The sequence below is a fragment of the Pogona vitticeps genome, chromosome 4 (assembly GCF_051106095.1).
Source record: "Pogona vitticeps strain Pit_001003342236 chromosome 4, PviZW2.1, whole genome shotgun sequence".
Lineage (NCBI taxonomy): Eukaryota > Metazoa > Chordata > Lepidosauria > Squamata > Agamidae > Pogona > Pogona vitticeps.
The window spans coordinates 220,057,608-220,083,725 of NC_135786.1; positions in this window are offsets into that span (position 1 = coordinate 220,057,608).

Consider the following 26,118-nt stretch of genomic DNA (forward strand, 5'->3'; position numbering starts at 1 on the left):
TTCTCTGGTAAAGAGCTGTTTGAGCAGAAGCAAGAATGAAAACAATGACTCCAGAAACCCTGGATTTATCTACCAGACTCAACAGACCAGACTAAGTCAAATCTTGCCAATTTCATATGCATTCACTCAGAAGCCGGTCCTGTTACATTTAGGCACTCCTTTGCATAATGTCCACATATTTTTTTTCTATTTAGAAATCTGGTTTGGGATCAAGTTTTTTTTTCACAAGATAAGCATTTATAAGGCCTCAATTATGTAGTCTCTAGGCATCTGAGAAACATAGATTTTTTTAAAAAATTCCATATTGTGGACCACTGAGATGTCTGCACTTTGAGAAGGAGTCTTCACCCCTCCCCACTTCATAAACCTCCCCTATGAGTTTGGTAAAGAGTCATCACTAGGGCTGACTCTTTCAGGTCAACTCAAGTGGAAATAAACAGGACAGAGGCTCTTTCATTTTGAAAGTCTTTTTTTAATGACAGTATGATAAAGAGCCTCCAGAATGCAAAAGATTCAGGATTCCAAAAGAAAAGTTAAGGAAGCTTACAAATTTCATATGTATTTTATATTATGATTTACCTCCTTTTGACCTTTGTATTCAAAAATGCTTCATTTGATACTCCAGCAAATAGTTCTGTGGCAAGGTTCATGAGGAAGGCTAGTTGCCAGTTAGGATTCAAATACCATTCTGGAAAAGGTGGGTGGGAAGTTTGAACCTTTAAAAGGCTCTGGAAAACTGGAGCGATTGTTCTTCACCTGCTTGTTTGCTGCTGCTGAGAAAGCGCCTCTGATATCCATTTTGGATTGGATTTATTTCTCACTGTCCTGCTACTGGCTACTGCTGTTCCTCCACCGTGAATTTCATTTAAAAAAAAAAAAAAAAACCTTGCTGGTGTTCCTATAAATTTAAGAATATTTTATGGATCACTTGGATTTCAAGTTTTTGCCTTTCTAGTTTGCTTTTTATTGATTTTGGGGGATTTTCCCCCTTTCTTTTACTGTTTCTTAGAGTGCCTGCTTGCCTGCCCTTTGTGGGATGACTGTCTGCACCGCTGGACCGAAGCTATCCAAGTGTTAGGAAGAGGAAGCTATCTCCCCAGTTCCTTATATCTTGGGATGGTTATATCGCCCTTAGTCAGTGTGTGTATTTATTCTTATGATGTGTATATTTTATTCTTATGATGAGGATGAGGAGGATGAGGATGAGGATGATGATGATTTCCGCCTAGAGTGGCCTTTTAGGCCAGATGGGTGGGGTATCAATCAAATAAATTAAATAAAAATAAATAAATAATAAATTTCTCTTTGTCATCTGTACTGTTGAATTATGAGGGTGATGAGGATGGTGATGAAATGATAAATATGAACTACAAGGTACTGTTAGTGACTACATAAGTCTGTAGATGACTGATTTTTCTTTCTCATGTAGTGTTGTTGCCCAGTTTTGGAGCAGATGATTGTCTGCTGCCTTGTCCCTGCTTTCTTTTATTTTTATTTTTTATTTTTGGGGGGGCGGAGAAGGAGACTACATTTCAGGGTTCTGTAAGGGCTCAATCGGCTGTAGTGTCAGAAACCAGAATGGGAAAACTAAAATGAAAGAACCTGAAATATCAGGATATTTTTGGGTTTAGCCAAAGGACCTGCATCCGGAAAATTCAGAACCAAAACAGGGGTCTCCCAAATGATCCCTGAACAAAAGCAATACAAAAGTTTTTAGTCATTACTGCAGTTGGTATCACTTTCATAGTAGAGTCCTGATATATAAGAAAGGACGTTGTCTGTGGGAGATGTCATGCAACCCTAATCTTCAATGTAGTCATAACAGAGCTGCAAAAAATAAATACTATTTGGACTACAACTCTCCAAATCAGAGGAATGCTAAGAATCGTATTCCAAAGAGTAAGCTTTTCAAGCTCTGAGTTAAGGGGATCTAAATGGGTGTAGGGTTGCTCCTTTGCCATCACTGTACATCAGCATTTCTGAAATTGTGCAATACAAAAACATTATGGAACAATTCCACCCTAACCATCCACCTATAGAAAAGGAAGCATATCTGCATGATAACAGGCTTGACCTCATTCCATTCTGCACATAAAGATTCATAGAATCATAGAACTGTACAGCTGGAAGAGTTCCCAAAGGCCACAGAGCCCAAAGTCATGCCAAAGCTGGAAACCCACAGCTAAAACATCCCTGACAGGTTGTCATCCAATCTCTCTTTCAAAGCCTCCAATGAAAGAGAGTCTGCTATCCTTCAACTCTGTCCATTCCCCTGCTGAATTGCTCTTACTGACAAGTTCTTCTGAATGTTCAGCCAAAATGTCATTTCTCATAATTTGAATTCCATTATTTCTTCTACTACCCTATGGAGTTATAGAAAACAAATTTCCCCCATCTTCCATGTGGCAGCCCTTCACGTATTTGCAGATGGCTATCAAATTACCTCCCTGTCTTTTCTTCTTCACCTCCCTCAAACTAATAGGCTTTGTTTCCAGACCTTTTACTATCCTTGTTACCATCCTCTGGATATGTTACAACTTGTTGATATCATTCTTAACCTGTGGACACAGAGCTGAACTGCCAGGTGAAGTCTGAGCAAAACAGAACAGAGTGATGCTATTATGTACTGTACTTGAATTGAACACAATACTTCTGCTGATGCAATGAAGACTCACATCTCTCTGTGTGTGCGCTGTATCACACTGTTGACTCATGCTTAACATGTGGTCTACCAGGACCCTGAGATTCTTTCCAGCTGCCATCCACCTTATATTTGTGTATCTGGTTCTTCCTGGAGGACGGACTTATTCATAAATGTGTTCCTCTTCTTTTCCTCTTCACTGGTTTTCTATTCTTGTAAGGTTCTTATTATTTATGCTATTTTATATATGTTTATTTTTATTGTCTGTTGATTGTTAGCCACCTAGAGTGGTCCTGAGCTGACTAGATAGGCGGGATATAAAACAAACAAACAACAAATAAATAATGTAAACTTTTGTTCAGCTGAACATGGAAAGCCTCCATTTAGCACACAAACTCAGAGTTTCTATCTAATGCACAAAAGTCAGAGGTTGCAGCTGCAAGGGATATGACAGGACAGAGCAAACTGTAGCCTTCCAAGGTGTTATTAGATTGAAATTGCCAGTAACCTTAGCCAGCACAGCTAATATAGAAGAAGACTAGGAGTTGCAACTCAAACACATCTCCACCTTTCCTGCCTCTGGGATTATGACATTGTATGTAGAACTAGGAATCTCACATTCTCAGAATCCGTGGAAACCCTCAAACAAGGCTATAATATTCCTATTTGTCCCTTCAATGGAATCTATAGCTTAGTACAATCTCCTATAGATGCCATCACCACTGGCTGTGAATTTCATTTCCAGCTGACTACAGTAGTGAATCTAAAGCCCACTTTTGGCAACAATGCCTTATTGGAGGCGTATATGTTTCCAAAAACATTGCGACTTACAGGGGCTGGTGGGAAGGGAGGTGTTTGGCTCTGATGAAAGTATAGCAGCAGATGCCTGTCGGAAAAGCCAGAAACTTTATTTCCCTAGCCGATTCAGGTTTTGGCAGCCACATGCACTGCCGGTAGAAGCGGTTGTGTAAGCTGATGGCATTTTGCATCGGCATCATAATTGTATTGTTATAAAGTACAGAGAAGAAATGATATTGGAGAGAGAGTTTCATAAGTCACTGTGCTTTGTTTGCATTAAATATGCTCTGAAAAGGGCAGTGCGATAAATTGGCAACCCTTCTCCACAGGCCCTTCTGTCCTTTTTGGCTGGAAGAAAATTGAGGCTGTATCTTTTTTTTCTTCCCATTTCCTAGTGATTGCCCATCCTGCTGCAATTATAGAGGGCATGTGGAGTGTACATAAGACTGCATCCTCCTCTGCTACTGTCAAGACCCCAGCTGTGACATGTAGCCTCAAGTGTGGCGAACAGCCCTGAGGTTCAGTCATTTGTATATACATATTTGTAGCTTTGAGATGAACTGCAGTCATATTCAAACACATTCAAGGCAACGTTCTCAATGTGAAAAGTTTGGCTTCTTGGCTGTAGTCGGCTTTTCCCGTTTTATATGACACAGTAAAAAGAACTGTGGGAGCTCTCAGCTCTCGGCACCCACCGTTGTGGCATGAGCAAAACCCCTATTGCTCGACTGTAACTAAGAACTGAAGAATCGGCTCACTATTAACAGTGTCTCCAAATTGCATGGAAACATTTTGAAGGTAGAGGAAAGTAAAACCCAGAGATTATCACCATCCCTACTCTGTCTCCCTCACACTTCCAAATCAAGAGGAGGGTTTCCGGGAAGTTCTTAGTTTACTGATACATTCATAAGGGAGAAGGCAGTCCTGTGATCACACAGCACTACAACTCTGCTTGAGTTTAGAAATCACTCAGCAGACCGTCCCATCACACTCTGCATAGCCTCTATTTACAAAGCACGTAGTTCAGTTTGAGTACCATCAATATCCTATTAACTTATGTCCTGCAGCGAAATGAACGGAAATGTAGATTCAAATAACAACCATTAATCTGCCATGTATCCTGTCATTCTAAAGAGGTTTTTAAAGAAAAACAAACCCTCATGTTTACAGCAATGTGATGATGATATGATGTCTTTCATATTCTGTAATTTTCATAAGGGAGCTAGACTACAATTAGAAATGCTAAAGCCCATCATTCCATCTAGAAGATTCATGTCATTAACTGAAAAGTGGATGTTTACTAAAATATAACAAAATATATAGCACCCTTTGTCATCTCTGCGGGTAAATCAGAAGATTTCCAACAAGGCCGGGTGGTGGGGATACAAATTAAAACAAATAAACAGAATTGGGCTGCAATTCTGTATGAAGACACTCCTGGTATGGGAGAAACCTGACTGGGCCTAGCAGTGAAACTTAAAGAAGTCTCATTGCATCATGGTAGAGTATGGTGCACCACAATTCATAGTCTTCAAAGGAAAAGCCATAGCTGTAAAACTAGATGGGAAGAGTAGTGGCTACAGAGCTGCTGATGGAAAGTGAAGCATTGAGAAATATATATGGCTAGTCTTCCCTCTCCTAGGGTATCCTGTCACTTCCCATTTACTGCAGAGGCAGGCATCACTAAGACTGTATCTAAACTACAGAGTCACAGCAGAGTGATGTTGACTGACATGGCTCTATCCTAGAAAATGCTGAGATGTGAGTCTGGTGCTCACATCTCAGCATTAGAGGTTATCAACAGAGACTTTCGAACACTTTACCAAAATACAAATACTCATATATGGAACTATGCCAATTAATCTGGCATCAAAATAGTTTCAAAATAGTTACGTCTAAAATATAATAAATTGTAATAATAAAATGCGATTTAAATAAAACACCATATTAAAACAACCACTAAATTAAAAATATTTTAAAACTGCTTAAGGATACATTGTAAGAAAATAAAAGTTTAAAATGACCGGCATCCCTCTTTGAAAAGGTGCCACAATGTTTTGGGGTGGAAAATTTCCTGGGTGATTTGACTAATGAAGGGTGAAAGAAAGGTTAAATTTAAGAGGGGGACATGGAAAAAATAGGATTCTTTTATGTACCTTCTCTTTTGTTAATCTGAAACATTTCTGTTTAAAAGTTTCTTTTTCAAGAATTGATAAGAAAACACAAAATAGGGAAAAAAGAGGCTCTTTTGTATTTTTTTGTCTTTACTATAAATGCATTAGCCCATCTTTACATAGAATTTGCCTTTCCACCATTCTATACCAGTGTACTATGATGTACTACTCTTCCTGTACCAGTGTAGAGCCCCTGAAGATGCTTCTAACCTACATTGCTTGCAAAGGTCTCCTAGCTGGAAATCAGACAGGAGTAAGGCCATAGCACAGCCACCCAATGTGAGTGGTCCTGCACAATAACTATATGAAGCTCAAGGCACAAGACACCTTTCCACTTACTTTGTCTGTCTTACTTCTGCACTGTCCTAACCCCAGGGGTTGCCCTTTAGACTTTGGCCAAAGTTCATTCTGGGCACACTTTAACTTGTCCTGACACTTGGCAGTATGTTGGCAGTCCATACACAACACATTCGGTTAGTGTTGCTGTCTAAACAAATGCTTGTCACCAATGATTTTTTTTCTACAAACAGTTTTACACCATTTGAAGTCATTGTTCACCCATCAAGGTCAGTCAAGCAAGAGTAGATTGCAAAACATTTTAAATGGAAAAGAAGACAACTCCGTGCAGTTAGATTTTGGGCTTGACTTGGCTTAAAATTGTTTTCGCATGGCATACTTCGCCAAGTTAAAAGGAACAGAACACAGCACTGATAGAGTCCGGCACTGTAGTGCTGACATTTGTAGATCTTCTTTCTAATTACTCTGCCTTCATTTGTCATGACACTTTTCAAAATCATTGCCAGGGATGCCAGGGCTTGAAGTCAGGGTCTGAAGTTGGGACTTGGCCAAGTGAGCCCCAATGCCTTACAGCCCTTTATGGGCACCCAAGTGAACACGCTAATGCTGAACAGGCTGAGCTGAGCTGAACTATGCAGCTACGTTTTATAAACATTTTATTTTAATTTTGAAAAATATATAAACAATCCAAAGTACTCTATTTATGTGGTGCAAAGGCAATAATCCTATTCAGGCAATCAGCACAAAAGCTTGTAAGGCTCAAAGGATGGTGGTGATGTGGGGACACAGATAAGCCCCAACCCTGCCTTTTCACTGTACCTGGAAGTCTTACAGCCCTTTGCATGTTCAATGCAGAGATCTGCATAGGTGCCATAAGCATGTTCAACTGAACATATTTCACGTTTCCTTGATTGCAACCATCCCTTATTAGCTGAACACATTAGGTCATTGCTTGTGTGTGCACGCTATCTGTCTTAATTTTGGGGACGTTGTCATGAGAGAGAAGACCCCAAGTGAGAAGTTCATTCTTGCCAGGGAAGACACCAAGGCGCTTGTAACAGGATTCTCCATCTTACAGGATATATCAGAGGATCAATGGAAAGGACAGGAGGCATACACTTTCATGATATCCAGGTTCCCAGAAAGTATCTTGCATCGATGCACTGTCTCAGCCCCAGGTGAAAACAAAGCTAGTAGATTGGCATTGGGGTTTTATACTCCTTCTGGGGGACACCCCTTCTTCTAGGAGCTTGAAGAAGCCATCAAGGAGGAATGGAGGACAGCAACTAAATCCTCAATGGGGCAGGAAGGGTTAAATTTCCAAATGGATAATATAAATAAAAACACCAAAAGCTTATCACAAATCCTAAAGGAAGGAGACACATTGAATCAATTGCTAAATAATAAGTCAAAAGTTCAGATGATTTCATTTTTACAATGAGTCTGGTCGAGATAATACATATTAGAACTTGGGTTCAGGCCAAGAAACCTTTGTCAATTAAAGAGTTATAATGCATTCGGACAAGCAATTTTGATTAGACATGGGCACAAACTATCAGTTTGGCTGTTTGTGCCAGTTCGTTTATTGGTCAGCACGTGTTTGCCGCTTTAAAGCCCTGCCTCCACTGGTAGGAGCCCACTCAGAGGTGGCAGCCTGGATTGCCTGCCCTGCCTCCTCCAGGTGCTGCCTCTGAGTGGCCGCTTGCCAGAGGAGGTGGGGCTTTGAAGTGGCAAACATCTGTTCAGCCAATAAATGAACTGTCCTGAACTACTGAACTGGCAAGAACTACTGAACTAATTTTGATCATTTTGTTTATATGTGTATATATATGTTTATTTATTGGTTGGAATCCTCTTCCTTAAATATGGTGGTGTAAGTGTAACAGTGGAAAGAGTGGAAAGCAGAGTGGGAAATTGCTCCTCTTTAAGGAGTCAAGTCTTGTATTCCTTGTTGAGTCCCAAGTCATACCACTGCCATTCAATGAGGAATACAAACAAAAATTCTTAACTAGCGTCACCATAATTTACATCAATATATGTTAGCAATAGGATTGCCTACACAGATAACAAGGACAGACAAGAGGGCCTTTTTAAATGAATAGTGCAAAGATATAGAGGAGAATAATAGAAAGGGAAAAACCAGAGATCTGTTCAAGAAAACTGAAGATATTAAAGGAACATTTTGTGCAAAGATGGACATGAAAATGGACAAAAGTCGTAGGGATTTAACAGAAGCAGAAGACATCAAGAAGAGGTGGCAAGAATACACAGAGGAATTATACCTGAAAGATCTGGATGTCCCGGACAACCCAGACAGTGTGGTTGCTGACCGTGAGCCAGACATCCTGGAGAGTGAAGTCAAGTGGGTGTTAGAAGGCATGGCTAACAACACCAGTGGAGGTGATGGCATTCCAGTCGAACTATTTAAAATCTTAAAAGATGACACTGTTAAGGTGCTACACTCAATATGCCAGCGAGTTTGGAAAACTCAGCAGTGGCCAGAGGATTAGAAAAGATCAGTCTGCATCCCAATCTCAAAGAAGGGCAGTGCCAAAGAATGCTCCAACTACCGCAAAATTGCACTCATTTCACATGCTAGCAAGGTTATGCTCAAAATCCCACAATGTAGGCTTCAGCAGTATGTGGACCGAGAACTCCCAGAAGTACAAGCTGGATTTCGATGGGGCAGAGGAACTAGAGACCAAATTGCTAACATGTGCTGGATTATGGAGAAAGCCAGAGAGTTCCAGAAAAATATCTACTCCTGCTTCATTGACTACGCAAAAGCCTTTGACTGTTTGGACCACAGCAAACTATGGCAAGTTCTTAAAGAAATGGGAGTGTCTGACCACCTTATCTATCTCCTGAGAAATTTATATGTGGGACAGGAAGCATCAATTAGAACTGGATATGGAAACACTGATTGGTTTAAAATTGGGAAAGGAGTATGAGAAGGCTGTATATCATCTCCCTGCTTATTTACCTTATAGGCAGAATACATAATGTGAAAGGCCAAACTGGAGGAATCCCAAGCCAGAATTAAGATTGCCAGAAGAAATATCAGTAACCTCAAATATGCAGATGATACCACTCTGATGGCAGAAAGTGAGGAGGAATCAAAGAACCTCTTAATGAGGGTAAAAGAGGAGAGTGCAAAAAATGGTCTGAACCTCAACATCAAAAAACTAAGATCATGGCCACTGGTCCAGTCACCTCCTGGCAAATCAAAGGGGAGGATATGGAGGCAGTGACAGATTTTACCTTGTTGGGCTCCATGATCACTGCAGATGGTGACAGCAGCCACAAAATTAAAAGATGTCTGCTTCTTGGGAAGAAAGCGATGACAAACCTAGACAGCATCTTAAAAAGCAGAGACATCACCTTGCCGAAAAAAGTTCTGCCTAGTCAAAGCTATGGTTTTTCCAGTAATGATGTATTGAAGTGAGAGCTGGACCATAAAGAAGGCTGACGGCCGAAGAATTGATGCTTTTGAATTGTGGTGCTGGAGGAGGCTCTTGAGAGTCCCCTGGACTGCAAGGAGAGCAAACCTATCCATTTTGAAGGAAATCAACCCTGAGTGCTCAGTGGAAGGACAGATCCTGAAGCTGAGGCTCCAATACTTTGGCCATCTCATGCGAAAAGAACCTGGAAAAGAACCTGATGTTAGGAAAGTGTGAGGGCAAGAGGAGAAGGGGATGACAGAGGACGAGATGTTTGGACAGTGTTATTGAAGCGACCAACATGAATTTGACCCAACTCTGGGAGGCAGTGGAAGATAGGAGGGCATGGAGTGCTCTGGTCCATGGGGTCATGAAGAGTCGGACATGACTTAATGACTAAACAACAAAAACAACACAGTTATTTAAGAATCTATGGCTGGGCGTGCAGTGGACAAATCATTGCTGATTATTCTTTTGAAATTTTGAGCTGCACAAGACTCAGGCACAATGTGACAAAGATATATGTCAAAGGAAGTCTTTAATCAGCTGATGATAATGCCATTTCCATTACACATCCAGAACTGTGCAACAGGGTTTCAGCCATTTTGATGCATTTTTGAACTGAGATCTGAAGTGCAAAATTCAGAACTGTGTGAAATCTAACAGATCACTGTGTTCTAATCTCCCTAGTCATTTAGGAAGTGCAGATGAGGCTTGTTTACTTCAAAATATCAACCAGGCGGAATCCTTCCATTTCCTTATCGCCAATGACCACCAAGCATGGTCATAAAATGTGATGATAAAAAGAAATCTGAAGCCAAGAAATCCTTAAAAGCAAATTATAGGGATATTTTTTTAACAAAAGGAAGAGAATGCTTGTTTTCCTTTGATGTCTTCAGCATTTTCCCCTTTGGTCACTATGATAAGCAGGGTCAAACAGATTGTCCTTCAGATGTAGTTTCTGTTTAAAAAAAAAGAGCCTGGCCAATACAAGGCATTTTCCATGCAAATGTATTCAATGCATTCTTAGCATGGACAAAAATGTCCATTGAACTACAGTAGGACCACCATATACGTAGGGAATAGGTTCCAAGCCCACCTACCCCATGGATACAGAAAACCACGGATAATAGTGAACACTGTATATAACGTACAAGCAGTCTGTTAGACCCAAGCCAAGCCCTGTACCTGTAAGGACAATAACCAAGGGTGGCTGGCAAGGACGGTGTTCTGCAAGAGAGAGGGAGTCACCTCAAGATGGTGGGAGACTAAGCAAAATGGCAATTAATTATATAGCATAGTTTCTGGTCCCATCTAATGGCCAGTTCTCGTAATTGCATTGTGAAAACGTACTGTATTTTTTGCACCATAAGACATACTTTTTCCCCACAAAACAGGGGGGTGGAAAGTCTGTGCATCTTATGGAGTGAAGAAAACAGATTATATTTTCCTGTTTTCTTCTCCTAAAAAATTGGTGCGTCTTATGGTAGTTCTATTGTTGTTTTTAATTAATATTTTTAATATTTTTAGACTGCTGATAACTGAAATCATACCGATCTTGTGCATAAAAGGGTCCTACTGCACTTCAAAATAGCAACCAAATAAGGCAATTGCAGCACATGAAGCAATATATTCTGAAGCACTGCTTTTGCACTTTAGAGTTTATTGTTATCCTGGAAGATTCTGGAAGATTTCAGCTGATTCTGGAAGAACCAGTAAATAATTTGTTTTGTCTTTTTGCTGTCACTGTCAGCAGATGTTTGGCGTACAGTCCTGGTATTGGGTTTGTCACTTACTAGCTCATAAAATCTGGGGCATACAGGGCTGCGCTTTCTGATCGCTACTTTGCTGGTTCACTTGTCACTTGAATAATCCAAGGAAATTGACCTGTCATGGCATAAAAGCCATAAAGTTGTTGCATTCGTTTTTCAAAAAGTTAAATAATGAATGTTGCTAAGCACAAAAAATTAAATCAAAAATATGTGTTTCCTGATGGAGCATATGGTTCTTGTCTCTTTTATGTGAGCATTATAATGCTCTCGTTTATCTCTTTTTATGATAAAGCAAAAAGGTGACTGTCAGTTATGCCTATGCAAACCATATGCCTCACTGCCTGTCTGCTCAGTGCAAGATAATCAGATATACCCAAGAAAATTCCAGTTCATGGAATATAAGAGTGTAAGAGAAGAATGGACGGAGGAATAGCTGACAGCAGGGGAGTGTGATTAAATGTTGTGTGCACTTCGAATGTATGGCAGGTGCTGAGTGTTAGTTGAGAAGGTACAGTCAGAGGAGGTCATGGAAAGAGATGGGATGAGAGAGAAGTAGAGAATGATTAGGGTGACTTTGGAGAAAGGGGAATTAGTTATACTAAGATTTTCAACCAGAACTATTATTTTTTATTCATTATTACACTGTTGCTAATTATGGCCATTGTATTATGTAAGTAAATATACGTTTACTAATTGGATTATCTGTGTTTGGTGTTCAGTTCTGTTATCTCCGGTTACTTTCCTTCACAACTACTAGACCCATTTTTAGTAGAAGGCTCAAAGGGTAAGAACTGTTAATTTTCTCTATACTAACACACATTATTCCTGCTCACAGTTGGTATTTACAGTGCTGCAAACTCGCCCCTCACCATTGCTCTTACCTTTTTTTTTTTTCCTGTTTTCTGTCTCTTGTGGGAATGTTTGGAGAAACAGACTTCAGAAGAACTGAATACCAAATATAGGCCATAAATTGTTGCACGTGTGAGATGCAAGCATACACCACCGACTTTTAAAGCTGGCATAGAATCTTAGAATTATAGAATAATGAAGTTGGAAGGGGCCTATAAGGCCATTGAGGCCAGCCTCCGGCTCAATGGAGGAATGTTTCACTTGTGAACTCTGTATTTTACTCCATATTTACTCCATATTTCTGAAGAAGCAGACATTTCCACAGAAGCTCACATTGAAATATAACAGCTAGTATTTAAGGTGCCACAAGTTTTTTTTTTGTCTCTCTCTTTTTTATTTTTAAATTTTTCTTTGGGTTTTGCCTGATAAGCTTGCACAAACTAGCATGACTACCTCTTCTAATCCTGCTCTTAGCAGAGGATTCTCTTCTTATTTTTCCTTTTCGATATGCTTCCTGAGCCTATGAGAGGAAAAGGCTAGGAAAAAAAATCTTTTAAAAATCAGATAAACTACAGCAGAAAAATAATGTAAATGTCTGGTCTATGGAGCCTTCTTTAAGTGGTTGGAATATTTCCCATTTTTGGGTCTGTTGTCAGATCTTATGCATGATTTATATGCAGAAGCCAGCATTTCGGAGCCTTCCCAGGGATCCAAAAATTGTTTATTTTTATTTATGTTGTGATACATCCTAGCTCATACCATAAAAACCCTAGATTTTTTTATTGTCTATAAAACTACAGGAGGGCCCCCTTATCCATGGGGTCAGTATCCACTGATTGATTTATTGATGGCCTGAAAATATTGAAAATATTAAAAGAAAAATCTTAGAAACATAGATTTCTAAATATGAAGTTACCAGAACTGGCCACTAGAGTGTGCCGGAGACTACCCTATGACTAGTGTTTGCTAATAAAATAGTGTTTGCTATCATCCACTTTTTTAGCAAACAGAGGAGGGGCAACCACATGGATCCTCCATGGATCGGTCCTACTGTAATTTCATTTATCATGCAATTTTTATTTATTTTATTTATTTTTATTTTTCCAGCTTTTACCCCGCCCTTCTAGATTCAATGAATCTACTCTGGGTGGCTTACAATATAAAATGAAATTTAAAACAAACAACATAGGGATAAACAAAGACCAAGATAGTAAGACATAGGGAATTAAGAAATGGAAGGGGGGAAGGCCTGCTTGAAGAACCAAGTCTTCAGCTTGTTCTTAAAAACTCCTAGCGAGGATGCCAGGCGAATCTCCAGGGGCAAGGTGTTCCAGAGGTGAGGGGCCAGCACCGAGAAGGCCCGATTTCTAGTTCTTTCCTTCTGGGCCTCTCTCAGGGTCAAGCCCCTCAGCCACCCAGCCTGGCTAGATCAAGTGATACGAGTAGATTTAGGTGAAAGCAGGTGCTCTGTCAAGTATTGAGGTCCTAAACCGTTTAGGGCTTTATATGTAAGTATTAACACCTTGAAGTCAATGCAGAAACAAATGGGCAGCCAGTGTAAGGCCACCAGGGTGGGGGAAATGTGATGGTATTTTTTCGCCCCAGTTAATAATCTGGAGGCTGTATTCTGGACCATTTGCATTTTCTGCATCAATCTCAAGGACAGCCCCAAGTAGAGCGCATTACAGTAGTCTCTTCTTGAGATTATGAATGCATGGACCAGAGTGGTGAGCACCCCAACATCAAGATAGGAGTGCAGCTGGCCAATCTGCCGAAGATGTAGATGGGTGGTGTAAACTACAGATGCTACATGGGATTCCATGGCAAGCGCTGGATCAAGATAGACCCCCAAGCTGTGGACCACACTCTTTGTGGTGAGAGTCATCCCCACAAAAGAGAGGAAGCTTCCCAAACCACTGATAGGAGGGGCACCCACCCTCAAAACCTCTGTCTTGTCCAGGTCCAGCCTCAGTCCATTCTCCTGCATCCATTGCAGTACAGCCCCCAGGCAGCGCTCAAGGGACGCAATAACATCCATTGCTGTTGGAAAAAAAGGAGATATTGAGTTGTGTGTTATTAGCATCCTGATGACATGAAGCCCCTCGCCCCTTGGTGTGGGGGGTGAAATGGCTAGTTTATTTATACATAGGTGAGTTCTGTGAAGAACATTCCCATTGTCCAATCAGTAGCCTCTGGTAGCTGCATTTCAGAGCAGCTGCTGATCCAAAGATAATCAGAACTGACAGGCAATCTCATCAGTATGTTTGGCAAGTCTTCATGGAAACAATGCTTGACAGTGCATTGCCATTCAAAGAATTTTATTTTTGAAATAGCCAAAAACACAGAAAAGCCATATCTTGCTTTGCTTCCATATTCTTACCATATTTTAGGGCATCCTGAAAAATATATCTGAAATTGACACCTTCCAAAGGGGATGGAAATAAAGGAAGTGGGTTTCTTGGGTTAATAAAAAGTGTTGTTCCAGTGCCTGTGATTTTTGTGATTCTGTGAGACCAGCACAACTGTCTGGTTGATATCCAGGAACGAGAAGGAAAAGATAGACAACTAGGAATCTCTTTGTTGAGTCAGCTTGTTGGCCTATCTAAGCCCATCTGACTGGCAGCATCTCTCTAGAGTTTCAAGTAAGGTTCCTTGCTGGCCATCCATGGAGATCCCTTGTGGTTTCCTAACTGAGCATTAGGTAGATATGCGTCATCAAATCATACAGGGGCCTTAAGAGAGTTTTCAAAATAAGTGAAATATTTGAGTGGTTTTACTAGTTCCATCCCCTCAAGTGAATTTCTATAGCCAAGTGGAGATTTAAACCCTGATCTCCAGAGTCCCAGTCTGTCACTCTGTCCACTACACCACACTGGGTAACCCATCTAAGCCCAAATCTACTTAACTTCAAAAAATCAAAATAACTTCAGCTTAGCGTACATGTACACTATGAATCCAATTGATAATGGCTAGAAGTCCTGCATAGACTGCTCTCTTTTAGTTTTTGTCTGAAGGGAATGAGATCTGCTTCTCAATGTTAAAACAAACACAGCTGTCCAGTAATTGCTGTGGAATACTGATGTCTTCAAATGGTTGGGACATTTAGCATGAAAAGGAATTACAATAATTATGTCAAAATTAGTTCATTCTTTGATATTTTCCATTTGTGAATGGCCTGAAAGTGTTCTTGCACATACACTGTACATTTCTGACTGAAATCTTGTTGCACATTTCCATGCATGCAATGGAGATGATGTCATCACCAGTGATTAAAGGCAAATTCAAGGTGTATGCAGGTTGACCAAGGTTATGTGCCCCCTGAAACCTCCACATTTATTTATTTATTTATTTATTTATTTATTTATTTATTTATTTATTTATTTATTTATTTATTTATTTATTTATTTCACTTATATGCCTCCCATCTAGACATAGTCTACTCTGGGCGGCTCAGAACATACAAGATAAAAACAATTCAAAATATATATTAACAGTTTTTCAACAATATACAGGACAACACCAGTTCAAGATGGGATGAAAAGAGAAGTAGTGCCTGGAGAGAAGGCCTGTCTGAATAACCAGGTCTTAAGTTGGTTTCTGAAAATACCCAGCGAGGGAGCCAAACGAATCTCGGAGAGGAGTTTGTTCCAGAGAGAAGGAGCCACTGCCGAGAAGGCATGGTGTCTTGTTTTTTCTTTCCAGGCCTCCCTTGGCATTAGGTTCCTCAATCGCCCCTCCTGGCTAGATTGGGAGGTACGGGTAGATCTTGGTGGGAGGAGGCGCTCCACCAAGTATCGAGGTCCTAAACCGTTTAGGGCCTTGTATGTGATCATCAAAACTTTGAAATCAATGCAACCAATGCAAGGCGGCCAGGATGAGAGTGATGTGTTGGTATTTCCTCACTCCAGTAAGAAGTCTGGCCACCACATTCTGCACCATTTGGAGCTTCCACATCAGTCTCAGACATAGCCCCACGTAGAGTGCATTGCAGTGGTCTAATCTCGAGATTACGAGCGCATGGACCAGAGTGGTGAGCGCCCCAACATCAAGATAGGGATGCAGCTGAGCAATCCGCCATAAATGGAAATATGCTGAATGGACCACTGATACCACCTGTTTCCATGGTAAGCACTGGGTCCATATGTATCCCCAAGCTGCGAACCTCACTCTTTGCAGTGAGAGTAACCCTCCAAAAAGAGAGGGAGTTTTGCAAACTGCTGATGGAGGGTTACCCACCCTCAGGACCTCCGTCTTGTCTGGGTTCAGCCTCAGCCTATTTTCCTGCATTCGTTGCAGTACAGACTCCAAGCAGCGACGAAGGGACAGAACGGCATCACCTGCAGTTGGAAAAAAGATGTAGAGCTGGGTATCATCAGCATGCTGGTGGCACAGTGCTCCACACCCCCTGATTTGACCCCACCCAGCGGCCTCATATAGATATTAAATAGTATTGGGGAGAGGGTCAAGCCCTGCAGAACTCCACAATTCAGGCACCATGGGGCCGAGTCTCCCTCCCCAAGCTTTACTCTCTGAGGACAGTCCTCCAAGAAGGAATGGAGCCAAGCAAATGCCAGGCCACCAATTCCCAACGTGAAGAGCCTTCTCAGGAAGATACTGTGGTCATCAGTATCAAAGACAGCTGAGCTATCGAGGAGGACCAACAGGGACATTTTTCCTCTGTCGGCCTCCCTCAATAGGTCATCTAACTGGGCACCCAATGCCATTTCTGTACCATGGTGCAGCCTGAAGCCCGGCTGGAACAGATCCAGGGCGTTTGTTTCATCCAAATGCGCCTGAAGCTGATCGGCCACCACCCTCTCGACTACTTTGCTAATAAAAGGAACATTGGCGACTGGCTTACAGTTGCCAATACCAAATTAGTCTTCTTTCTAATGGAACTAATGAGTGTCTCCTTGAGGGCGGGGGGAACCCTGCCCTCAAGGAAAAACCATTAATTATTGCCATGGCCCATTCAGTTGTTATAGGCCTGGATGCTTTGATTAGCCAGCCCAGTGTAGGGTCAAGAGAAGAGGTGGTGGCCTGACAGCGGTCTAGCGCTTTGTCCACAATATCAGGCCTCACAGGTTGAAAGAGATTGAGAGTCACCGGGCCAGACTGAGCACTGGACATCTCTGCTTGATCCACTGTATAAAAAAAAAAAAAAAAAAAAAAGGAGAAAGCTCCCGGCGGATGGCCTCCACTTTTGATTTTAAAATGCTGCAGATTGGTTGGGTGAAATACTAGGAGGAGGCCCATCACTTAGAGCAATTCCAGATAGGTCGTGAACTATACGGAAAAGTTCTGCCTGCTGATTTGAGGCCTCGCTTATCTGGTCAGCAAGGTAAGCTTGACTAGCAGCGCTTATCTTGGCAAGGTAAAGGTTAGTCACGACCCTGACAGCTTCCCTATTATAATCCACTTGCACTCTTAGCCTTATCCTGGTTTGTTTCATTGCTCGTAGTTCCTGGTTAAGCCAGGATGAAGGCCGAGCTCTGCATTGGAGGGGGTGTTTAGAAGCGATCGTTTCAACAGCCCTAGTGGCAGCTGTAAACCAGCCGTCAAATAGAACCTCAACAGGAGCGCCAGCCAGATCTGCCGGAATCCCTCTCATGGTATCCTGGTATCCTATAGGATCCAGTAGCCTTCGAGGGTGGACCATTAAAATAGATCCATGCTCCCTATGAGGTGGGAGGGCCACTGAGAGGTTACATTTTATTAGGTGGTGATCCGCCCATGACAAGAGAACTGACAAGGTCAGTCACCATCAGACCACGCTCACTCCAATTGGTGGAGAAAACCAGGTCTAGCATATGACCACCCACGTGTGTGGGGTCATTAACATGTTGGGACATGTTCAAGGAAGCCATGGTTTCCAAGAACTCTAGAGCTGGACCAGAGGTCTCAGCCTCCGCATGAACGTTGAAATGCCCCAAGACCAGAAGCCTTGGGGATTCCAACAGAGCCACAAAGACAAAGTCCACCAGCTCTGGTAAGGAGATGGCTGGGTCACAGGGAGCACAGTAACCCAGCAAAATCACAATACCATCCCTGGCTCCTATCGACACATAGAGGACCTCCAAACCTGGCTTCACCACCGCAGAGCATCTAGTAACGTCAAGAGTGTTTTTATATAAAATGACTACCCCCCCGTCTCTCCAGTCTACCTTGGTGATGGACAGCATAACCAGGAGGACAAACAAGGGCCAGGGGTGGACCCTCTTCCCCACTAATCCACATTTTGGTTATGCATGCCAAGTCTGCATCCTGTTCCAGAATAAGATCATAAATAATCTGGAATTTATTGGATACAGACCTGGCATCCAACAGCACCAATTTTAGAGTGGAGGGTTGACAGTTCTGGCTACCTCGATGCTGGCAGTTGGTCAAAGTCCCAGAACGGTGTACAGCTTTCAGACATCTTCTAACATGAGTAGGGACTCTGCCAGTGCCATATCTCCCTCTACCCTCCCTCAAAAGGCAGCTTTGATTGTGACATCACTGATTATGACATCATCTGTATGTGTGGAGCTATGCAAACAGGATTTAAGCCTCTATTTAGTGACTGCCATGGGCACTGGGATTATTTGCAATTGACAAAACTAGACTGGATTTCAAATGCAAATGGAAATTCAGCATGGAATATCAAGGCAATTAATTTGTGGTCATGGACAACACTCACAGAGTTGTCTTTTGCTCCATAGGGGTTTCCAGGTTTCTGAAGCATGTATTACAGTAAGATTTGAGAGCATATGTAAGCTGGTTTTATGGGCCTTCTTCTAGCAGTGATCTTTTCCTGTCTGCTCACAAAGAGCAGGGAGTATTTAAAGCACAGATCCAACTTTGATCTTCTTCTTCTGATATTTCTTGCAATATTTAAGCAGAGTTGTTCTGTTTCTGTTGTACTTTCCACTTTGTTGTCAATAACTTTTGTAAACAATCTGGACATCTTCAGGTACATGGATGCTTTAAATCAATGTTTCCCAACCTGGAGGTTGTGACTGCAAGGGGGTCAAAATGTCAGGATTTGTTCCTTTAAGTGAACAAGGGGTTAAATTTAATATTGTAGTAAAGAATGTAAAATCATTCCTGTAAGGTCAAGCCAACGGATGACTAAATAGCATACAGGTGGGACAAGCTTATGTAATGCTTGTTAAAAATGTTCAGCTTCCATGTGTGCAGTGATAGGCTGCTCTGACTATATAAGCAAGTGTATGGGAGCAGCATTCTTGCCATTCAGTTGTGAGTCTGGTGGTCATTTGTTTTACTTGAATGTGAATATAATGTTGCTCTGAGAAGTCTATGACAATGTGTATGTTGCCACGTATTTATGTCTAACCAAGCCTAATATATTATGATATAAATTGTATCAGAACTTCGTGCATTTTCTTATGTCTGCGTCTTTACTCTGCTAATGAAGGGGAGGATTTGAAGCAGCTGGAAAAGAGGCTTTTGTTTTTAGCTCCAAGGTTTTAATCTTCCCAAACAGAGTGGTCTTGCAAGCTTCATATCCAATCTCACTCCAAGCTTTTGGAGAGGCAATAGCCATATAAAACCTCTGGAGTTGGCCCCATGCCAACAGGGTTATGGGCCCAGGGAGACGCTGAGAAGTTGTTGAACCAAGGAGACATAAAAGGAAAATAAAAAGGAGTTTTTGAGGGGTGCATGTCTGTGGAGGAGAAGCCAAGAGTTGGAAAAGCTGAGTCAGTAAGTGAAAATGACAAGGAGCAGATCCAAGGAGGCTTCACTATGCAGCAGGCCAGTAACCTTTCTTTATTGCATTTAAATGACCATAATTATATGTCACGGGCATTCAAAATGGAAATGTATTTAAAGAGGGACTGTTTGGTAGGTTGTATGTAACTCTAACAGCGTTCCGTGTCTAAGTCACACTGGCCATGTGACCACGGAAGATTGTCTTCGGATAAAAACGCTGGCTCTATGACTTGGAAACGGAGATGAGCACCGCCCCCTAGAGTCGAACACAACTGGACAAAAATTGTCAAGGGGAACCTTTACCTTTTACCTATGTAACTCTCCAGCCCAATTATTTATTTATTTATTATTTATTTATTTACAATATTTTTTACCCACACCATTACCAGTGGCTTCTGGGCGGCGTACAACAATATTAAAACTTAAAAACATTAAAAACATTAAAATAGACAATATAAAATATCCTATATTAAAACAATTCTTAAAACATTAATATTAATAAGTCCTGCTGCTTAGGGAATACTGTTTAATTAAAATGCTGGCTAAACAGAAAGATCTTTGCCTGGTGCTGAAAAGCCAAAAGTGTTGGAGCCAGGCGGATCTCTATAGGGAGGGCATTCCAAAGTTGGGGGGCAACAGCCAAGAAGGCCCTATTTCGACATGCCATCCCCCTCACCTCTTTCAGGGATGGCACCTTCAGAAGGGCCTCCTGGCCTGATCTTAGAGGGCGGGCAGGCTCGTATGGAAGAAGGCGGTCCTTTAGGTAACCAGGTCCTAAGCCGTTTAGGGCTTTATATGTCAAAGTAAGCACTTTGAATTGGGCCCGAGCAGCAACCGGCAGCCAGTGTAATTTTTTCAGAACCGGTGTAATATGAGTCTGTGTGGCTGCACCACTTAACAGCCACGCAGCCCGGTTCTGTGCCAGCTGCAGTTGCCGGACCGTCTTCAAAGGCTGCCCCACATATAGCACATTGCAGTAGTCCAGTCTAGTTAGATGAAGAAGACGTGGCTAAAAATGAGAGAGCATTGTCTTCAATAATTCTATGTCTGGATGATTCACAAGTCAATTATGTGAGAGGAAAAGCTTCAAACAAAGAGGTCTGGGAAGCTTTAGGAGCCATCTACGTGAGACAGACAGCTGTGTGAAAGTTTTGCCCCCTCCCTGGATAACCCAATGCCCTTCCATCCTATGGCCCATCTATGAAGTCCTTTGCTTTCTTTTCTCCCTATATATAACCTCATCTGGCCATTTCCCTCCCCAGTTTTGAAGTGGTGGTGGAGTCAGTGGCAGGAGCAGCAGGAGGGTGAGCAGCAGCAGCATTGATGGTGCCACCATGTCAGGGAGCAACGTTGGTGGCCCTGATCATTCTCATTGCATGGTAGAGTTTGTGCCTCCACCCAACTGCTTCTTCAACACTTCCTCATATCAAAACAAAAGCAAGGAACATGAAGGTCATTAACAAACAGCCATGAATTCTGAAGCTGATTGCTGAGATGCAAGTCCAACCATCACATTAAATATTTGGTTAGAATTATATTCTGAAAAATGTATTTTAGAGTGTTCTCTTTACCTCATTAAAATATCTTTTATGCAACAGGATGGGGAAGGGAGGTTCTCAGGTTAGCCAGCTATTAATAAAAGAGAGTCACAACTCAAAAAAGGTAGGGAACCACTGCTTTAAATTAAACATTTTGGGCATGTTTGGAAGGTATCAGATAGTTTACAGGTCTTAGGGTGCTGAAGTTTCCAGGAATTGTTGTGCATCCCCAGGTATGGAGATAAATCTCATAGAACAGCAAGGAAGCATATAATTTTTATTGTGTGTGAAGTTTCTTGTAAACCCTGTCTTTGAAGTCTGAGCATTTACCCATTCTCCGCTGACACCCGGGCAACGGTTTTCATTTTGTGTCGTGCTTCTAAACACTGAAACTGGAAATGTCTGGAACAATATGTTTCATATAAACCTTTCCCGTTCAAAACAAAGACACAAACAAAGAAAGAAAGCATATGGAGTTTCCATGATCAAGAAGTATAACTTATGGAATGTGATTCTTAATGTTCTAAACATCATCCTTTCAACCACGGAGAACCTGAGGAGTAAAAACTGACTGGGTTAGATGTGGCTGCACAACATGCATAGCAGACCCCTGCTTTAAGTAAACAAGCAACTCTGAAGAATATCAGAGTCTGTTGGATATATTGCACCTTCATATGATGCCTTTGAGAGGTTTTGGCTGGGAGGGAGCTGCAGTGAATGTTAATCAACTCAGTAACAGCCAACAATTCCCTCTCTACCTCAGATTCTTCCACCTTTTTTTGCACTCAAGGTTCAGTTAGTGTTCTGTCAGTGTGTGAGTTATAGCAGAAGTGAACAGAGTGAAATGTTCTGTTAGCAATGTAACCAGTCAGTCAGCAATAAAGTAAATTAAGCAGTTAACCTCAGTAATGTAACAAGATTTCCACAAAATACAGTGTTTGTTTTTATATAAGACCTATGAGTAATCTGGAACATTTTATTCTTCTTAAATTACCAGAGTAAGTGCCAGCTGAGGGAAATTAAAAAAAATAATTAGTAGAGTGGTCTACTAACCTTTTTCAGGGTTTTTCTAGGTAGAGAGCATGTGGCGAACTTTCGTTCTTAAAAATGCCAAATAGGCATATTGTGAGGTTTCTTATCAGGAAAGCATTCATTAGGCTAGTTAACTGAGATGTTTTCAAATACACATATACCACAATAAAATGTTTGTCAGGAAAAGTCCAAGATAACAAAGAATACACACAAAAGGTCATAAAAAGTTAATTTACATTGGTATCCCTTTCAACTTCCTTTGCCAAAGTATTATCAGAATATTCCTTTTGAATTCCTTTTTTTCAAGATGTCCCTTTGATCTTCCTTCAGGAAGGAGCCTAAGCATTTTATTGTCTTTAGCTTTTCTAAAGGTAAGGAAGACAGGTCTCTACACTTCTCAGGCAATGGCTGTTTCCCCATGATTCATTGAGGGACACTATTACTGGCTATATTTACATAATACTAAATCATAATATATATGGTTATATTTCAAAGTTGCCATGAGGGAGATCTCCACAAAGACACAGAAGTGATAGAACATTCCCTTCCTTTGGTGGCATTCTGGGACTGTGCAGCTTGCTCTTGGCTACAAAGCCTGGCTCTTTTGGCAGGAGGTACCATACGGCAGTGTTCCCCAGTCTTGGGCCTCCAGATGTTCTTGGACTATAACTTCCAGAAGCCTTCACCACCACCTCTGCTGGCCAGGATTTCTTGGAGTTGAAGAGCATCTGGAAGCCCAAGGTTGGGGACCATTGCCATAGGGAATTGAACTCCCAGTCTGCAGCCACATATATAACTCGTTGAGCTATCCAAACAGTTTAGGTGTCAAAGAAAAGATTAAAAGAATGAATATCAGATATTTACAGTGAACCTATCTGCTGTGTTAACTGGACTCGACCAGCATACAATGATTTGGCCTTTGTCATTTTGTTATGTTGGCCAAAATCCTGTTGCACAACTATGTATCCATAACTTGAGGCTGCATCCACAGTAGATGCACAAGTGCCAAGGACATGCAATTCCTTGTTGCCAGGCATTATGCCTGTCACATACAGCACTGATGGTACCTGTCTGTCATGGGCTTGGAGGGAAAGTTCCATCCTATGGGGAGTGGAAGGCGGGACATCAGGGGGGAGGAGCTGTATTGTATATATATTTGGAGCTGATGTGGAGAGTGAGGAGTTGGAGTCTGTGTGTCAGACTGGGTACAACTGTGTGTCAGTTAGTACATACCTGATAGGTTCAGGTTTCTATATAGGTAGCCAGAACTGATAGGTTCAGGGTCTGTGCTTTACTTTAAAGTGTTCTGTGGGAGCTAATCAGTTGTATGTATATGGTTGGGACTATGCCACGTTACATTATCCTATTTACCTGATCTTTTTATTTACCCTGTTTGTTATTTCAATAAACCTTGTTCTTTTGTTTAGTAAAATCCATTCCTGGTCTGTGTGACTCCTTATAGGGAATGGTTGATGGCAGCATAATTAAAGGGTGGTGTACTCCAGTAGGTCTGGGGTTGTCACATTGATTGGTGTCCAGCGTGTGGGATACGACTGGTCCAGTTGTCCAGTGGTCCAGCAAAGCCTTGGCAAGTGTGCCCAGAGCAAGGGGGGTCTAGTCAGGGAAAATCTGAGGGCGCGTAGGTAATCTTCTAGGCTTACCTCACGGGGAGGTACGCTAGTGGAAGAACGTGCCAACTCAGATTGGGGAGACTAGATTAGGGAGCTCTGAGGCAACCCGTTTTGGCGGGAAAGAGCTGAGGCAAAGCTGTGTGAAGTAACAGTGATCTAGCCTGTCTGCTGAGAGGCCTAGCAGAGGGGGTGAATTCTGCCTGGCAACAGTTGCAAGTTGGTGCTGAAGGAACAGCAGCAATCTATAGAAGGCTGTTCCTGAGGCAAAAGGAAAAAAGTCGTCGTTTTATTTTGAGGTTTGACTTTTGAAGGCAGCCTGTTCTGGGGGGGATTATGCCCTTGACTCGAAGCCAAATGGCAGAAATGGGGGAAGTGAGAGAACCACAGGGTTCTGAGGAGGAATTTGGCTCAGTGCAGGATGAGAACACGGGAGAACTGACCTCAGAACTCAGAAAAATGCTCCTAGCCCAACTGCATGAACTGAGGGTGAGGGAACTGGCGTTTGAAAGGGAAGTGAAACAGAGACAGTTGGAATTAGACAAAATGGTGTTTGAGCTGAAGAAGATGGAAATAATGAGTAGAAATAGGAATAACAATAATGGTGAAGGGAAGCCCTCAGACATGAAACCACCAAGACCTCAGATTTTGGAGGGAAAACCAAAACCAGATGAGAAAGACTCCAAGTACAGCAGAAAATGTTATTTCTGTCAAGGAAAGGGCCATCTAATCTCAGAGTGTGAGAAATTAAAGCAGCTAAAGGGAAAGTTGCCTCATGATTTGAGTGGAACCAAGCCAAAAGCTGTGTTCTGTGTCCAGACAGAGCAAAGCTCCTTGCCACTGAGGGAGCCTGTTGCCATGGCTACTCACTCTGAACCAGTTACATCTGCTGATCAGGCTGGGGAAAATGGTCCTCTTGTGGAGGTCAAGTGCTGCTTACTAGTGAGGACAGATTCACAATTGTTTGAGACCGCAGGAGTGGACGTAGGAATACTTGACCATCAGTATAGGGGGCTAAGGGATACTTGTTCCCAGGTGACCCTGTGCCATCCAGACATTATTCCTGGGAAGTATATAATCCCAAATGAGAGCCTGAAGGTGGCAGGGATTGAGGGGCAGGTGATCTCACTGCCAGTAGCTGAGGTACCTGTGAGCTTTCAAGGCTGGAGGGGAGTTTGGCGGCTAGCGATTTCATCGACTCTGCCAGCAGCCGTGCTCGTGGGAAATGACCTGGCTGAACATGTGAAACGGGTGCTCGTGATTACACGCTCACAAGCTACCACGGGGACAGTTCAGGGGGGTACTGAAGAGCCCGAGGCTGAAGCAGGTGAGGGTAGTCCTGAAGCTGTGGTAGAAACCTTAACCACAGACAGCAAATTTGGCCAAGAGCAAAAGGCGGACGCCACTCTCTGAAAGTGTTTTGAAAAGGTGACAGACACCCAGCTAACACCTGAAACCCCAGCGAGATTTCGTGAGAAAAAGGGAATTTTATATAGAGAGACCCTAATGAATATCTCAAAAGGGGGAGTTTGGATCAGAAGTCAGCTAGTGGTACCTGAAAAGTATCGCCCCATGATCTTACAAAGGGGGCACTCTGACATGTTTGCTGCGCACTTAGGGGTGAACAAAACACAGCAGAGAATCACACAAAATTTTTACTGGCCTGAAATAGGGAAGCAGATCAAGGAGTTCTGTAAACAATGTGATGTGTGTCAGAGGCAGGGGAATAACCGTGACAGGACCAAAGCGAAGTTGTGCCCTTTGCCTGTGATTGACACCCCGTTCAAACGTATAGGAGTGGATATTGTGGGACCTTTGCCCAAGGCCACAAAGAGGGGGAACCGGTTCATTCTCACCATTATGGACCATGCCACGAGGTACCCCGAAGCCATACCCTTGACTAACATCGAAACTAACACAGTGGCAGATGCCTTGGTGGGGTATATGTCCAGGATGGGATTTGCCTCAGAAATAATCACAGATTTGGGCACATCGTTCACATCAAAGCTCATGAAACGGTTATGGCAAATCTGTGGGATTAAACACAAGGAAACCACTGCCTATCACCCCGAAAGTAATGAGTTAACGGAAAAGTTCAATGGGACTCTGATGCGCATGATTAGGGCTTACTTGGCAGAGAATCCAAACAATTGGGACCAGAAGCTGCAATCCCTTTTGTTTGCTTATCGATCAGTGCCACAAGCCAGTACCGGGTTCAGTCCGTTTGAACTTTTGT